The sequence below is a fragment of the Hesperophylax consimilis genome, chromosome 17 (assembly GCF_061612785.1).
Source record: "Hesperophylax consimilis isolate HC1 chromosome 17, BYU_Hcon_1.0, whole genome shotgun sequence".
Classification (NCBI taxonomy): domain Eukaryota; kingdom Metazoa; phylum Arthropoda; class Insecta; order Trichoptera; family Limnephilidae; genus Hesperophylax; species Hesperophylax consimilis.
Window position 1 is genome coordinate 3,895,442 of NC_142852.1, and position 17,507 is coordinate 3,912,948.

Here is a 17,507-nt window from a genome sequence, read left to right on the forward strand (position 1 = left end):
CAGCGGTTAAATTATGTCCCTTGCCCATAGAATAACTCATTTTACTTCAATACTCAGCAACATTTTTATCATAGAGCCATAAGTACTAGGTTGCTCTATATGTTTATTTTTTTTTCATTTTTATAATTATTTTAATTTTTTTTCGATACATACACAGAGGATAGCCAATATGCTTGCGTCTCCTAATAGTATTCTTTATTTTTTTTGGTTGATAACATAGTTCGTGACTATTTGTATCCAAAAGACAGCCGGTGTGCTTGCGTCTTCTAATTTTTATTATATTTTGATTGATCTCATATGTAGTACCGGGGCTATTTTTTGTTTGTTAATTTTGTTCCAAAATTAGGTGGGCGGAAATGTTGACGCAACTATTTTCCTTTTACATTCTCCTTGATATTGGTCCCATCCTATTACCTACAAGTACCTGTCATTATCCGACAATACCCACGTTTGTGTGACATGTACAACAATAAACTTTACTGTCAAATCAGTTTATTGATGAAGCCTGTGTGATGAACATCTCTTTTTGATCAGTGCCTTTATTGATATCAACTCGGGGTAGAATACTGTGCCGTGAACATATTCGGTTCCCTCAGTGTGTTTCTTACCCAACCCAGATGTTGTGGAAGTTGCGTGCAATAAATCATCTCCTGTGAGTGAACCAACATCAACATCAAAGGGGTAAGTCGGATTCCTTCCTTATTCCCTGTTCACCATCTCTTACCATCGTTGTGTCAACTTCAAGTTCACAATAATTTTACAGTCCATTCTTGATTCGCCTTGCGATATGTAATAATGTATAATGAAATGTGTTACTTGAGCGAGCTTGTATATGATTGTGTATTTTATTTTTATTTTTTGATTTTTTTGTTTTCTAATTGTATATATCTGTATTTAATTGTATGTATCTGTATTTAATTGTATGTATCTGTATTTAATTTTTTGTATCTTTATTTAATTGTAGATTTTTGTAATTGTACAATAACTGAGTTTTTATAAGTAAGTGTGATCATCTGTAAAACCCAGTATAAATAAATAAATAAATAAAAAAACAAGAACATTTCAATTTTTTTTTTAAATAAAAGATTTTTCGTTTTTTTCGAATAAAATCATAGATTATATTGTGGCATTGCAGACTTTACAAACCTCACTTTAAAAATTTAAAAAAAAAATTCTAAGGTTAAAATTTGTTCTGTTGTGTACGGAGAAAAATACTTACATTTTAAAATATCTAAGAGGAAAATGGTCATCAGTCAAATCAATGGAACTTTTTCTGTCTGCCCAGGTAGTAAGTTCTCGAGCGGTTAAAGTACCTAGCAGTTTTGTTTACCAAAAAGTTCTCGTAGGTACAAGGTGCGATCTCCGCAGGGAAATAGAAAAGAAAATATTCTAGAACGCACTAATAGCTGCTGCTACAGTTCTACAGTTTTGAGAGTGAATTTAGAAGGGTAAAAATATAATTTGAAGAAATAATGAAATACACGGCCGGCGTGGTCTAGTGGTATACGCTTTTGACTACAGATCCGAAGGTCGCGGGTTCGAACCCGGCGTGCGCAAATAAATTTTATTTGATTAATTTGTGTTATTTCACAATTAATTAATTAAAAATAATATATAGTATATTTGCGGCACGTTCCAGAGTGGAAGATACTCTCAGTATCGCCCTGGTGTAAGACCACCATTCAGAATTGAAACGTTGCTTGAAATGAATTTAGCCGTGTTTGGTGACCAGATCTGAATAGCCAGGTACTTCCCCACCTTCCTCTTCCCCATCTCCCTCCCCTCCCCAATATACCCTCAGCCTCACAACATACCCCAATTGGGGATGCCATAGTCTCACTGGCTCCAGACGGGAGCAGTTGGGACTCTTGTGCGGTATTACTGTAAAAAAAAAAAAAAAAAAAAATTACTGTACACATATTCATATATATTTTGATATTATAGTTAGTAGTATGACATAATTTTCTTTTTTACACATACATTAACATTAAAGTTACACGTACATTTAAGTTTTAAAAAAATCAAATCACTTACAAAGCGATTCAGAACAAATTCAAAGAAATCTCAAGATTATTAATATTTTGACCGCTATAAAATTATACTAATTTTATATACTGGAAACACTCTGGTGAAACATATCAAATCAATTACTAGAATTTATTCTGTAAATAGTTTTCGTGAAGATTAATGGTAACGCAAGGAAGAATAAAAGTGTCCAGTCAAAGAGTCTTTTCGAGAAAACGCAGAATTGAATATGAAAAAAAACTGCAAGTGCACACGCGTTTTTTCAAATCTCTTTTCAGCCAGAAAACGAAATAAAAAATTTTCAGCTGTCAGTCAGTTATTTCACTTCAAGGGACACTGTTGATAACTTGCATAGTTGCACTCGGAACAAGAAAAGGGGGTTTTTCTCCGTTCTGAGTCAGCATGTGTTCTAGCAAATGTTTTATATGTTTTTATCCACTGAGAATCTGCATGCGTCCGTTTAGTTCGCTTTTTTGATAACATGCATAGTTGCTCCACTGTGAGTCAGCATGTGGCTCTTTAAATTACCCTTTCGACAACACGCATAGTTGCACACGGGACATGAAAAAGATTTTTCTCCACTGTGAGTCAGCATATGGCTCTTCAGTTGACCCTTTCGATAACATGCATAGTTGCACACGGAACACGAAAAAGTTTTTTCTCCGCTGTGAGTCAGCATATGGCTCTTCAGTTGACCCTTTCGATAACATGCATAGTTGCACACGGAACATGAAAAAGGTTTTTGTCCACTGTGAGTCAGCTCATGGCTCTTCAGTTGGCCCCTTTGATAACATGCATAGTTGCAAGCGGAACATGAAAAAGGTTTTTCTCCACTGTGAGTCAGCATATGGATCTTCAGTGGACCCTTTCGATAACATGCATAGTTGCACACGGAACATGAAAAAGGTTTTTGTCCACTGTGAGTCAGCTCATGGCTCTTCAGTTGAAACCTTTGATAACATGCATAGTTGCACACCAAACATGAAAAAGGTTTTTCTCCACTGTGAGTCAGAATGTGTCTCTTTAAATTTACCTTCAAAGAACATGAATAGTTGCACTCATGACATGAAAAAGGTTTTTCTCCACTGTGGGTCAGCATGTGTCTCGTCAAATCACCCCTTTGAGAACATGAATAGTTGCACACGGAACATGAAAAAGGTTTTTCTCCACTGTGAGTACGCATATGGATCGGTAGGTCGCTCTTTTGATAACATGCATAGTTGCACACGGAACATGAAAAAGGTTTTTCTCCACTGTGAGTCAGCAAGTGTCTCTTCAGGCTACCCTGTTGAAAACTAGCATACTTGCACTCCGAACATGAAAAAGGTTTTTCTCCACTGTGAGTACGCATATGGTTCGTTAGGTCGCTCTTTTGATAATATGCATAGTTGCACACGGAACATGAAAAAGATTTTTCTCCACTGTGAGTCAGCATGTGCCTTTTCAGCTGACCTTTTCGACAACTCGCATAGTTGCACACGGAACATGAAAAAGGTTTTTCTCCACTGTGAATCAGCATGTGGCTCTTTAGGTGACCCTTTCGACAACAGGCATAGTTGCACACGGAACATGAAAAAGGTTTTTCTCCAGTGTGAGTCAGCATGTGGCTCTTTAAATGACTCTTATGATTACATGCATAGTTGCACACGGAACATGAAAAAGGTTTTTCTCCCGTGTGAGTAAGCATGTGGCTCTTTAAATCTCCCTTTCGATCGGTACAGTAAAAATATTTTTCTCTTTCATGGGTGCGTACGTTTATTGCAAAATTTGACTTAGGAGAGGAGGAATAGTTGCTATGTGGAGGAGTGAATCCTTTTTCGACAAAATGCGTCTGAAGATCTGTCGACAAATTTGAAAAATAACATGGGTGAAAATGACTCAGTTAAACACATTTTTTCTAAACTTAGAGTTAATAAGCGAAGTAAGTTCGTAGAGAGGTTAAAAAAATAGGAGAGTCCGAATCGTTCAAGTTTACAGTGAAAAATTGGTTTTACCTGCTGCCTTGGTAATTCTTCCAAAGCGTTCTAAGCATTCCTCTTTTACATCCGGCAGGTCTATGTCAATTTTCATATAAGTAAGCCCCGCTTCATCTTCTCGGGGTCCAAGATCCGCGTTTACGGTAACTGCCTCCACATAAATGCTTCCTGTAATAAAAATGACAGTAAATAGAATGTATTTTTGCATGGCCAGCCCTGGACCAAACGGCGCCAGGCGCGAGTTAAATTTTGACTGCCCTAACAGTCTCAATAACTACAAGCCAAAGCAGGATATCACTGTAATCAATAAAATGATGATTTGTGTTTTTTTTTAGCGCGGTATTTATCAAAAATAATATCAAAGGCGATGTGTTAGGTTGAGCACTCGACGCCCGGAGCGAACTGCTCCAATTGCGCCAGGATAGAACCAGCCCTGTATCTTCTTAAAATTGATATAAACGAGAATTTTGTTAAATTGGAAAACAATAAACTATTTTTTTACGAATAAAGATACCATTCATCAACGGGGTCAATGTTAGATAAAAAATGACCTCAGATGTCCGCTTCAGTGACCGATTCTTCAAAAAACAAAAACTTTCTCTAGAGCACCCGTAGTAGAGAGTTTGATTGTTTCCAGTCAATGGGATATTGTTTTTCCAATCAATATTTATGTATTTATAACGTATAATAAATACGTGTTATTTATATCATGTCAAAAAATGAAATTAGGTGAAAATTGAGGAACCGAGAACTTATTGTGTATAATATAATAAAGTTTAATGAGTGCTGTATTTTGGTATTTTCCGGCAAGGTAAATTAAGGTAAAAACCCAATACACTTCATGTATTATAAGAAAGGATGTTGTGAACAAGTATGTGTCCTGTTTGCACGACATTTCAAAAGAGATATTGATTCCGGACATCCGAATTTAAAGTTCTATATTTTGCAAGTATGCAATGCAACAAACTGGCTGTCTGAGTACTCTCCGCATATTGCGAGCATTCCTTCGTTACAGCTGGGTGGTCGAAATCTAAATTTGAAAGTGCAATTTCACCTCCATCTTCTTCCTGGAGCCCTGATTCCGTCTTGATGGATATAGTATCTGGCTTCAGTAGATCCATGGTCTGCTTTGGTAGAGTTTGGTTATTGGTTAAACCCCAAGAATATATCTGAAACAGAACGTTGTTAAAATAAAATAAAAATCCAAAAGTACAATTAAAGCAGGATTCATGATTTAAGGCTCAACTCGTTAAATCATTCCTCCTTACGTACCCTTAAAAATTGAATATAACAACCTGCAAATCCTTATACATTGATAAACACCTAACTTTTAAACAGCATATTCAAGATATTAATGATAAAATCAACCCTTTAATTAGCCTACTAAGCCGGATATCGTATATGTTACCAAATAAAATTTAAAAAGGTCTATATTATAGCCTCATACATTCACATTTAAACTACTTGATTGAAATCTGGGGAAATGCATATGAAACATATGCATATGATCATTTTATTGAAATATTTAAAGAAAGATTATGTTTACCAAACAATGTACATGTTTATATGTTTATAAAACTATTAGCACACACGAAGATGTGAGCTAACTTAAGATTAATAAATAAAATAAAATAAATATATAAATGAACTACACGTAAAACAAAACAAAGTAATCAAAAAGCTATTTCACTTCAAACCTAGAACATCAACAGAGAAATTATGCATGGAAACAAAACTATTAACATTAAGAAACTTTTTATGAATATTATACATGTCTCCTTATATGCAAAATAAATAATAAACTCATACATCCAAATTCAGAAATCATTAAAACATACCAAGTACACACACACTTTACACGGCATCACGACAAAATACATTAAAACACCATACATACTCATTACGGCAAGCAATCCATTGGTTACGAGGGGAGCAACATATCGCACACCTAGATAAGGGGTAGCACAACTAGGAATAATTCAAAATTGAGTTATTGCGGTTGTCGGAATCTGCGTCGAAAACTACACAAACTACAAAGACACCTGTCTAAAAATCTCCATCAATAATAATGTGATGGCGATGTAAGTTAGTCTTTCTGAGTTGCTCCACGTACACCCACCACCAACAACAGTAACATATCACCAGTTACAACATACCAGCCGTAGGGGAAGGTGCTGTCAATACGCACAAAGACTGGATTATTTCGACTTAGTTGTATACGTGATTAACTGCAGTCATAAAGCGTGAATTATTTTAGTTGATTTGGTATTTGTGATTGAACCTGTCTTGTTTCTCGGGCGTTCTACATATCAACTCCACTTACTCCGGTTTTGTTTACAAAAGTAAGTAATTTTAATTTTACTTATTCATAATAGTTTAGTGTTGTTGAAATTATTTTACAATATTTGAGTTAGTCTGGTATTGCTGGATAAATTTAAATTGGCTCTAATTCTAAAGCAATAAATGCTATTGTTTATTTTGACAGAGGCATATTTAAAGTTTTCCTTGTATGTCTGAAATCGATTTTTATAAATTTTAATTATCAGAAATACTGTGATTTAAAAACATTTTTTTGGGTGAGTATAGTATTATTAGTATAGTAACTACTTCGCATTTTTGCTACAGATCATGGAGGGCCTTGGGCTTTTACTTCTACAGAAGGCGATTGAGGCTAGCTCAAATGAGCCTGAGAGCAGTTATACGAAGATGGAGCTTCAAGAGAACTCAACAATACCCTCCACGAGCACCAAGGTGATGAAAAAAATGTTGAGAAATGACACTATGGAGTTTCGAAAGAACCCAACGACGGTAGCATCACCATGAACCAGTACCCAGGTAAAACTATCGCACTGTATTTCACTAGTTAACGCCGATTATACGGAGATGGAGCTCCGAGAAAACTCAATAACACCTTCGACGAGCACCGAGGTGATGGAAAAACCTAGAAAAATGACATCATGAATTTACAAAAGAATCCAACAACGGTAGCATCACCATCAACCAGTACCCAGGTAAAACCATCTTACTATATATTCACCGGTTAACAGCGATGGAAGCGATTTCGACGATTCGGATGCGGATCCGCTCTTCAACCCACCTCCCACAGAGGTAACTCACGGTCCATCACTCATCGTTCCAAGAATAAAGTCTCGTTCTTCCAGTACTACCTTCTCCTCCAGTTCTAGCTCATCATCTAGTAGTTCCAGCAGCAGTTCTTCAAGCAGTTATAATACAGAAATAGATAGTAACGCTGTGCCATCTGCCAATCTTTTAAACGAGAATTCGCATGCTGAAGCTTCCACCTCTCAACCGATCATAGAGCAGTCTGTTAATTCTGAAAACCTTCAAAGGAGTACGAAAAGGATAAGAAACCCTGCCGGCTGGTCCTCAAATATTAAGAAATCTCGGCGAAACACCGGGAAGGCTTATGTGAGTTCAACAAATAAGAGCGTCCCTGAAAGAGCAGTCAAGCCTCCATGCCAAGATAATTGCAAATTGAAATGCAAAACTAAAACAGGTTTCCCGATTCCTAGCGCTCCACAACAATACGCTACCCCAATAAGAACTGCTAAAAAGACTGGGAAACCTTATAATGTGGAAGAACTTACACGTGACAAGTTCTATGATCTGAAAGCACTTCAAGAAGAATAGGGAAACAATTTCACTATTAATATTGACAGAGAACAAATAAAATGGCATGGTATCAAACAACTTCGCGTTGAAAAGCAGCAACCGATGAAATTTTTTTATAAAACTTCTTACGAACAGACGGTTTTTAAAAAAGCGTTTGTAAGGAATCAAAGGCGAACACAAGATCACCAATTTTCTCTAATTTTTGATACAAGCCTATTTGCAAAAAATACCATTGGGTGGCAATAAAAAGCGGGACATTATGGAATCAATTGACAAGAAAATTATTCAACAGAGTTACGTCGATTCTTATTACAAAAATGCACTAGGTATAGAATAAAAATTTCAGGACCTATGTATGTAGGTATACATGATTTCAAAGAAAGTCAGAATAGTTATGTTTTTGATGATTATATAATAAAACATTAGATATTAGGTAAAACGTTCAAAATAAAAGTCTGATTTAATTAAGTAAATTAAAATCCTCTCGGTGAGTCTGATTATAATAATAATATGTAGTAGTTATGTGCTTTAGATGCCTTTATTGTCACCTTTTCGATGTCGTTTTTTGGTACCGAATTGTAAACAGAAAACATTTTAGATATTTTTTTCTAAAATATCTATCAAAGAAGAGCTGTGTTTTTAATAAAATAATACATTTCCTGTTATTTATAGACTAATGATGTTAAAATACTGGTTAAAGATGTTAACACCTAAACTATAAGAGAAATGTCAACTTTGTTAAACGTTAAACTAATCTATTCAAAGTTTAATAGTTTTCTAATAAGAATTATGTACCTCAGTGTTCATTTTATTTTCCAAGCCATTTCCTAAACCTGTTGTGTTTTGTTATTGTCTTCATTCGTTTGTTATCTTAATATTAAATAAAGATGTTTTGTGACAAAAAATGTTTTACTTTATGATTACATAATACAAATAATCCAAAACATATTTTAGATGCACTACTCTTTCTGTGAAGATTATAGAACAAAATATACAGAATAAGAGTGCATTAATTCAAAATTTATCACTAATGTGGAAACAATTTGGGTTGATAAAATTATTAAACAATGATTTAGTCACGAATACTAAAATAACACGAAATTAATTAATAAACAAGTGATACGTGTATTTGATGATAAGTAATTGAGCAAATAAATATCCTAGTAAAATAACATACAACATTATATAACAATATTTTTAATCGGTCACATAAAAATCGAGTACCTAAAATGTTTTTTGCTGTTCCTGAAAAAAGAGGTATTTTGAGTTGTACTACTCTTTATCTAGGTGTGCGATAAATAATTGCCTCCCAGACGAAATTAAAAATGAAAAAAAGTGTAGGTAAATTTAAAAAAAAGTTGTTCAATTTTATGCTCAGTCAACAAAACAATGATCGTGGATAAAATCGTAATGTAAAATATTAATATGTAATCTATTAGTTTTTTCTAGTTAAATAAGTGAATATGTAATTTTCTTTTATTTAGAATAAAAAAACATTAAAAAAATAAAATGTGGTTTCGCTTAGAATATCCTGTCAAAATAACGAAGTCGTAGCCAAAACACATATTTGAAAACCTTGAAGATATGACAACGGTTAACAGAAACGTTGTTTATCGTGGAAAAACTATATTTATATATTTACAATGTTTACCGCCATTCCGCTTTTAACAAAATATCTGTTAACCATATATTTTTTGTTGTGTAATTGTAATAAATGCCTTCTAAATACTAATCTAATAATAGGTAGACGTCAAATTGAGAGTTTAAACATTCTTCTGTGACAAAACGCCCAATGATTCCCTAACTAAACTGGAATAACGGCAGCTACCAAATAAATAGCGATGAATATAAGTATGAGTACTTACTATCAATAAATATCACAGGCGTGGGATAGTAAGTTTAACAACGCGGGATAAACAGAGTTGGGAAACAGGAAGAAACGGCTGTCGGAGAAGAAAGCACTAGTTGACACTTGTCAAAAATATTTATAGGTTATTCACATAAATAAACCACTCTCTAGATCGATATCTTCGTGCTTTTTGTATGGCCCCATTTTGTCACCCCCTTAACCACAGACGACCACAGATAAAACGGTCGTTTGGTCCAGACAGGTAAATATATCGTGGACCATAAATAAATCTCAAGGCCATTTAAAAAGTGCAAATATAGACAATATAACTGCATCCAGCTAACATCGTTAATTCACTAGCCCAAATAAATTATATTTTAAAAATAAAAATATTGGAATGCAGGAACAGGAAAAAAAAACCCACAGCTATGCACACATCAAAATATTTTTTTTTTCAAAAAGACAATGGACAGTAATACAAAACAGGGTCAGTACAACCGATGTAGTGAGCATTGATTTATCATTGAAGTAGAAGATAATACTAATATATCTAAACAAAACATGAAACAGAACAAGACACAGAAAAATAAAAAGTAACGGTCTCAACTAGGAATCGAACCCAGTCTTACTGCAACAACTTAATAGGATTTAATTTGACCTTGCACAAAAATACAAGAACATATATACAAAATATTAAATTCAACAAATTTAAGTGTTAATTTTTATTGCCACTGCACTAGAAGTTATTCAAATTCTCCTGCAAGGGTTTCATATAATTTCCACAGCTTTGTCGTCAGCAAAAATCATGGAATATGCTAGTTAAATCTGAATACTTACATGATGCATTCTGGAGAGGTTTAAATGACCTTGTATGATGTAATCGTGGCTTTTTTTTAGCAGTTTTAGCATCCTAATACGTGGTATAGGATCGCGTCGGAATACGGATAGGTCTGAAAAGGAAAATTAATTAAATTATTAGCCAATGAAGTACATTCAGGAATCAGGAACATTGTATCAAAGAATGATAGGTTAGTACCTGTTGTTGCGTGTCGTATCTTGTGATTGTCCTGTTTTATATTTAAATTCAGTCAATTCAGTCAAGCCTAAACTCTTTCACTTTTTCATATTATAATCTCGATGTGTAGAGCCTTTTACATTATCCTTTTCTGTCTGTGCCACCTTTTATGTTAAATCTTTTTGTCTATGGCACGTCATAGTGTAATATTGTCATTAATTTCGCATCTATAATATCTTGTGTCTGTAGTCACGTCAAATATTGGTGTTTTGTTTATAAATAGCTTGGTGTGATCAATTCTACATTGCAATTCTACATTAGCATTCTTCAACATTCATTATCAACCAACTCTAGCTTCTCTCTCTCTCGTTTTACTGTCTACCCTCTTCTGTGTGACATATTAAACATATCAACAAAAAACACAAGTGTTTTAATGAGAAGCGAACCTCAATCTATCTCAACGGCACGCCAATCCTTGCGTGAAACGAAAGAAGCCTACACAAGCCGATCAGCCTTACAAACTGACTGGAGGCTTCTGGACTCCACACGAGGACGCTGCTCATGGTCCTTCGCCGGATTGCACCAGCAATCATCACCCAAGCCACCACAAGAGAAATCCGCAATCATCACAACAAGCACCAAAGTTAAGTCGATCCTTTCAACTTTCCCTCCTTACTGTGTTAATACTTTTGCTGTTTCTCAATCATAACAGGCACGGATCTCTTATCATCTGACAATGGCGGACAACCTGAAGGCTCTCATAGCCAGAAAGGGTCAGATCAAAGGGCTGATAACGAAGTTTCAGTCATTGTTAGATGAAGACCGAACGGATCCGTCAATCATCCAAGTCCGATTGGCAAAAATCGAACCTTTGCATGACTTATTCATGGAAATTCAACTTAAAATCAGTATGTGTGATGAAAGTTTGAATTTCGATTCGGATGATGAGACCGATCGCTTTGAAACAATGTATTTCAAGGCCATCTCCGAAGCAAAATCGCGTCTGACGAGCGATTCCAAACTTAATTCACATCAATCACAATTAAATATAAATTCCAAAATTCAGTTACCAATTTTGAGACTACCTACTTTCTCCGGAACATTCTCTGAGTGGACTTGTTTCGAAGAATCTTTTCAATCATTAATTGAAACAAACCATGAATTATCTGCAATTCAGAAATTTCACTATCTTAAATCGTGCTTAACCGGAAACGCTTCCAAATTATTAACATCTCTGGAAATCTCATCAAATAATTATCAAATTGCATGGAATTTATTAACAGATCGATACGCAAATAAACGCTTAATAATTCAGAACCACATCCAAGCTATATACAATATTGCAAACATTAAATTTGAATCTTCCAAAGAAATTCAAGCCTTTTTAGATCAAATTTTAATTAATTTACGGGCTTTGAAAAATTTAAACCTACCTACAGAACATTGGGATGCCTTACTAATTCATCATTTATCAAAAAACCTTGATCCAATAACATCTCGCGAGTGGGAACGAATTCCCATTCCTGAACCAAATACTTACGTTCATTCTATGGAAACATTCATAAAATTTTTAACCGATAAATCTATTATGCTTCAATCTATTCCAAAGTCATCTGCAACAGCTCATAAATCTGATAACATTAATAGCAAAAAACCAAATTTCACTTTTGTAACATCTCCAAATTATTGTTGCAATGTCTGTTCTGAAAATCATACTATCTATCAATGCCCTAAACTTCAGAAAATGACTCTTCAAGACAGAATAAATGCATCTAAGACTTTTAAATTATGTTACAACTGTCTAGGAAAGGGTCATTCTTATGAACAATGTCAAAGCAAATTCCGTTGCAAAACATGTAACAAAAAACATCACACTCTGTTTCACAAAGAAAGAAGAAGTTCAAACTGAATCTAAACAAGGTCCAATCATCTCCGCTACATCCATGGCGAACGAATCTCATGCCTTACTATCTACTGTTATTCTCAATGTGAAGAATGCGCAAGGACATTTCATCCAGGCCAGAGCTTTACTCGATTCTGGCAGTCAAAGCAACTTCATTACCACAAAATTAGCTACGCATCTAGGTGTTCAGCTAATAAAGTCAGATAGCCCAATTACTGGAATAACCGGCGCATCATTCAACAGTAATTTCAAAACTAATATAACCATTGCTTCACAATATAAAAAGCGTTTTGTAAAACAATTATCTTGCATCTGTTTAAATGAAATTACTCCAAACATTCCAGTACACAAAATCACCAGCAACGCAACAGCTACGCTACCATCTCACATGAAGCTAGCAGACCCAACCTATCATGAACCTGCATCAATCGACATCCTTCTTGGCTGCGACATGTTCTGGAGTTGCCTAGAACAAAGGCGAACAAACATCTCAGGAATGCAACTTCAACAAACCGCTTTCGGCTGGGTAATTACACACACCGACACACCAGCTGACGAAGGTATTTCTTTATTTTCCATTAAAGACAACAATGCCCTTCATGATCTCATGACTAAATTCTGGCATATGGAAGAAAACCTTTCTCATCCACCTCAGTCCTTGGAAGAAAAGGCTGTCGAATCACACTTCATTGACACACATTACAGAAATGAAGATGGTAGATTCATCGTGGAGCTTCCGCTCAAGGGAAACCCACAAGACTTGGGTTCTTCGCTAAACACAGCTACAAAACGATGGCTCTCCGTTGAACGGAAACTCTCACCTCCACTACAATTGCAATACTCTGAATTCATGAATGAATATATTCACCTAAACCATATGTCTGAAATATCTATTAAGGACAACACTTCATCCTCTAACCATCATTTCTACTTACCTCACCATTCTATTCTACGTGAATCCAGCGAAACCACCAAACTGAGGGTCGTGTTTGATGGATCTGCGAAAACCTCCTCAGGGCTCTCTCTAAATGACATCCTCATGGTTGGACCGACCGTTCAAGATGATCTCCTTTCAATAATCCTACGTTTCAGAACTTACAGATATGTAATATCTGCGGACATAGAAAAAATGTACCGTCAGATCTTAATAACTCCCAAACATCGTGATTTACAAAGAATTGTTTGGTCAAACCCATCTTCAAACAAATTGTCTCATTTCAGACTCAACACAGTTACGTACGGTACGGCATCAGCTCCGTATTTAGCGACAAGATGTCTACGGCAACTAGCACTGGATTCACAAGAATCGTCGCCAGACGCAAGTCAGCGCATCCTACATGACTTTTACGTCGACGATCTCCTTACAGGAAATAATGATTTTGAGACAACGCTAAAACTCAAGTATAGTATAATTCTATATTAAGTTCTGCCTGTATGAATCTACGAAAATGGAAATCCAATGACGACAATCTCATCGCAGACGAAAAATTCCTCAATCAGTCTGTCGATTCGACATTACTGGGAAAATCTGAAACCTCCAAAACACTCGGTCTGAGTTGGAATTCTACTCTGGATACACTTAGATATTAACCTGCTACGTCATCTGTAAATTCATCTATAACAACATCTTTTCAACATTACACCTACCTACCAAAACAAAGTGTCGTGCCACTGTCATCTCCTAGATTATTAAAGATAACAACAGAAAAAGTTAAAGTGATCGAACCGTAAATTGCTGAAGTTACTAAATCCAATATTGCGCATCGACTGTGCCTACTTCTAATTCAAATTGGTGTCTTTTTTCGGATTTATCAGGCGCTAAAAATCTCATACACAGTGACTAAACAAAGAATATAAATATTCAGAAGAATCTCTGAAACCCAAGTGAACACTTAACTAATATCAGTGAAGCAGTGTATAAACCACTTCGGTGGAACATTCAACACAAAAAACAGTGTATAAATTGTTTAATTAATTGAAATTTAAACAGTGTAAATTTCGATACGGATTCTTAACCTAGTTGTCAGTTGGAATATTTATTTGGGCCTATAAAAGTGCGCTACTTCGCAAAAAGTGCAATCAAATTGATTATAATCATTTTATATTTTTTGTTCCGTGTGATCTGGTGATAAAATTTATATTTTTGTATTTACTGACATTACTGAACATCAGCCTAGTAGTGTCTGTCCCACCTACTAGATCAGGTGTCAAATCACGGCGCATTGCTCCTCTTGATAGCCCGTCCGACGTCACGGGCTCAGAGCCAGACTTAAGTAACTCACTAATTTCATTCAAAGATGAAATAAAACACGAAATTATCAAAGTGTTTACGGAGTTAAAAACATTGAATGAGCAATTAAGAGAGTGTCATAATATAATTAATGATCTCACAATGAAAAATAAGGACCTAGAAACGAATTACAATCTAGTTCTTACCAAATTAAGCCGCCTGGAGCAAACATCAATAAAAAACAACATTGAAATTATTGGCGTTCCAGAAAAAAAAATGAAAATTTACTCGATTTAATTAAAACAATAGGAACCAAGGCTGAAATTGATATTCTCCAGATGGATATTGACGGTATTTCGCGTACAAGGGTAAAGGAACTACCCTGAGATAATCCTAAATTTACTAGGCCTATCGTAGTGAGGTTCACAACCAGCCGCTGCAGAGACAACTTTCTTGCTGCTATTAGGAAAAAAGGCAGCCTCAACTCTGGTGACCTGAAGCTTCCAGGTGATAATAACATATATGTCAACGAGCATCTGACGGCTGCAACCCGTGCACTTTTCAAGAAAGTACGAGATTTAAGCAAAGAAAAAAACTTCAAATTCAGGTGGATTAAATATGGTAAAATCTTCATACGCAAAAATGAAACTAGTCCAATTATTCAAGTGACACTTGAATCTGACTTAATTAAGGTTTTTTGCTGATCATTCTCTTAGTTTTAGCACCGTCTCGTATGGTTTCTACATACTTACAACTTATTTTTCATATTTACTATGTCTTTTCTTCTAATTTAAAATTTCAACCAATGCAATCCTTTCACTTTTTGAACATTGTCTCAACAAATAACTCTTCTAACACTACCAACGTAAATCAATATTATCTTCTTAATAGTTTTCTTGCTTTACTACAACACAATTTACTTCAATATACCTACAACTTTAAAAGTTTTATATTTTATATATTTTACCAAAATGAACTAACATGTTGAATGTTTATTACCAAAATGTAACCGGACTGCGATCAAAAACAGATAGTTTCCATTTTAATGTCACCAATAGCAACTATGATATTATTATGATAACAGAAACTTGGCTTGTCGACAGCATTGCCAGTGAAGAGCTATTTGACAACCGTTACCTGGTATTTAGGCGTGACCGTAATGAACAAAAACGGGGAGGAGGTGTAATGATTGCGTTGAAGAAGCACCTCATAGCTCATGAACGTAAGGATTTTAACACGAATGCTGAAGACATCTGGGTGACTGTTACGATTAATAATTTCATCAAAATTCATTTATACTGTGTTTACATACCTCCGGGAGTCAATCACTCACAAAATATAAATGAATTCATGGATAAATTATGTGAACTTCGAGGACTACATCACGATGATCATTTTGTCATATCGGGTGATTTCAACTTACCTCAAATTAACTGGTCTTTAAGTAATGGTAATAGTATGCAAATTACGAATGCCTCTAAATCTGAAATTATTTCCAAACTATCTGACACCCTTTCATTTACTGATCTATCACAGTACTGCACCTTTCCAAATAATAATCATACATACCTAGACCTTGTTTTTAGCTCGATCCCTGTAAATGTATCAAATACTGACCAGTATCTCATACCTGAATGTAAACATCATAAAAGCATTCTTGTTGACATTAACATGTCTCTGGAAACTCCTATGGTGGACAACAAACGAACAATCAATCTTTTTAGGAAAGCTAACCATGAAACAATAAATAACGTCCTTAGCAGTATTGATTGGGATGCAGAATTTTTAAACCTATCAACCAATACTGCTATTGACCGCTTTTATGCAATTTTATATGAAATCATTCGATTAAACGTCCCGTCAAAGGAAGTTCATATTAATAATTCTTATCCCTATTGGTTTAGTCCAGCCCTAATAAAACTGACTAAGGAAAAATATAAAGTGTTTAAAATAATACAACAACAACAATACGGAGAGTGCACACGCATTATTTTTATCCTAACAAAATCATCTAAAGCAGTCATAAAAAGTATTAAATTTAAAGTGTTTCACCTAATTATATTAAATTAACACTGGCTTAAAGTTTACTAATTGTCAGAAAAGTATATAGTGCATTAAAAGTGTTTAAAACAAGGATTAGTGTAATCAAGTGACAGTTGCTATAAGCCCCCCGCGCCCGCATCTACACCGCCCGCGCCGCCAGCGGTAGTACTTACACGCCCTACCAAAAATCCAGGGGTTCACAACTGTTTTAAAAAAAAAAAAATAAAAATAAAAATAACAATGGCTCTGAGTGATAAAGCTTCGCAGTACATTACCAAAGTAAATGCGATAATCAGTGGATTGATCTCAATCGTTCATGAGCCTAGCAATAAATTCTCTAAGGAAAATATCGTAAAAATAATACCAAAAACAACCGAACTTATGGCTACGATTGCAGAATTGGTAGTCGATTTTGGAGTAATGCAAGGAGAATTAAATTCAATGAAAAATAATACGCAACTCAGCAGGACCAACCCGATTGACATTAATATGGGTGATATTGTCACCGAAATGGAAGATAGGGCCATCAGATCTAACAACGTCATATTATATAACGTTCCCGAGAGCTTGTCTGATGAAAAGGCAGTCATCATTACGGAAGATAGAGATAAAGTTTCTTCGGCTATAAAAGCTATCGACCCGTCATTAGATCTAATCAACGTCAAAGTATTCCGACTGGGTGCCAAGAAAATTGCCAACAAAAATCGTCCAATTAAATTGGAATTTACAAACAATATCGCACCGAGAACTCTCCTACGTAATAGCACCAAATTTAAAGACGGAATCAAAGCAAGTAATGACTTAACCATCCTCCAAAGGAATCAATTGGTGGA

The 17,507-nt window shown here is 35.1% G+C and overlaps 1 long non-coding RNA gene across 1 annotated transcript; it reads right to left on the bottom strand.

Annotated features, from left to right (window-relative positions):
- Nucleotides 1–1,998: 1,998 nt before the first annotated feature.
- Nucleotides 1,999–9,624, bottom strand: LOC149415795 (uncharacterized). The gene is made up of 4 exons (XR_016303576.1): nt 9,500–9,624; nt 5,056–5,170; nt 4,020–4,169; nt 1,999–3,864 (listed from the first exon to the last, which is right to left on the bottom strand). It is a non-coding gene; the product is annotated as an uncharacterized LOC149415795 (long non-coding RNA).
- Between the last annotated feature and the right edge of the window lie 7,883 nt (nt 9,625–17,507).